The following is a 1,779-nucleotide window of genomic DNA, read 5'->3' on the forward strand; positions in this document are numbered from 1 at the left end:
AGTACGTAATATATGCCATGTCAAAATCATTAGTGCTATGAGGAAAGGGATAAAACAAAACTATAGTTGTTTACGGTCCTAGAGAATGGAAGCAATGTTTTCATCAGGGTATAAATCAGTTTTCACAGATAGAATGCATCTTCACCAGAGACAAGCAAGTAATAACTTATTCCCTTTATTTGAGCTTGTGTCCCTTTGATGACTCTTCCTAAAATGACTAAGATGACTCTTCCTTCAGGTTAAAGAAAGAGCATATTTGAGCGTTTCTTTCATTTCACTCAATTCATTGATTTACTCCCCATCTTATAACAGAGGATTCAAGAATTTTGTTATAATGTTTTCAGACTTCAATCAAAAGCAAGGCTGAAGGCTCCCTACCTTGAACTTCTTTCAAATATTTTGAATCTCCCTGCATGACATTTCTTTCCCTTGCTTAGTCCCCAAAAGCTATTCTAATTTTAAATTTTTCCTGGACAACTCCTCTAAAGAAAAAAACAAATTTATTTTAGAACTAATACTCACAATGGTGTAAGCACAAACAAGCAGTGTATTGACTTTTTTTCTGTAATTACTCCTTATTTCTATTTAAGTTAATATTGACATTTAGGAAGTCTGTTATCAGATCTCAAAAATTAAACTCTAAATGTAAACATTGCTTTTGTCACATGATGAAACGCTAAAACATTTTTCTTGTCACAATCCCTTATCTTGTTGAACTATCAGGCAAATCTTTATATTTTGGTATAAAGAATTTGCACCAAGCATGCAAATAACTTTGAAAAACCATTAGGTGGCAGAAATTGTATATTGATTGACCATTCTTAACATTTAAAATTTCTCATTCCAGCCTCTCCTGCCTTATCCTACTGCTGCCTCTCAGCACTGATGAGGAGAGTGCTGTTGCCTTACAAAAACAGTTACTCTGGGATGATGTGCAGACTCTCATTACACAGCAAAGCACACCAGAGAGGAGGGGCATGATCGTTTTACAAAAAGTGAGATGATTTATGTGAGAGGGATTTGTGATCACAAAATAACATAGTAAAAATGTAAATCCAAGGTACTAAATTACTATTAGGAGTTGTTGAAGCCAGGATAATACACTGGCAGGCAGAAGCACTTATTGCTAGATTCAACCCTGCCACTAACCACTTACATGATTCTGGGAACAACATTTAATTACCCTTTTTTCCTGTGCTTGTATCACTGCGTAAATTAGTCTACCACCAAACATGTTGTGTTATAATTATTTGCCTATGTATCTTTCTCACTTATCAAAATTACATTTTCCTTAAGTATAAGAATCACATTACACACATTTCTCCATCACTCATGCACAGCTCTGTTCCTGATACAAAGTAAGTGCTAAAAGAACTTCAGTTGATGAATACATTTAACCAGTGTTTGCATCGAAGATCTTATTGCTTAATTTTCATAAAGTCTAGTTAAGACCCCAGGTACAAAGCCTGGTGCCTGTTTTTTTCACATCTGATTTAAAATAATCTGCATAAGAAAGTGAGATAGAGAATATAAGGTGTAAGGGATTATTTTACAGACAAAGCCTCTGTGGAATATCAGCAGCATTCTTACTCAGGGGAGGTATTTTATAAGATCACTGTCAAAGTTAAAACACATGCATGTGAAGCTCCCACTGAAATGGGAGTTACACATGTCAGCGTCTGCCAAATTGAGCCTGCCTTCCCTATTTTTGTCAGGCAACTCACCTCCCACATGAAAACCACCACAAATGCCTGCACATGCTATTTTTAAATGCATTTT

The sequence above is a fragment of the Theropithecus gelada genome, chromosome 4 (assembly GCF_003255815.1).
Source record: "Theropithecus gelada isolate Dixy chromosome 4, Tgel_1.0, whole genome shotgun sequence".
Lineage (NCBI taxonomy): Eukaryota > Metazoa > Chordata > Mammalia > Primates > Cercopithecidae > Theropithecus > Theropithecus gelada.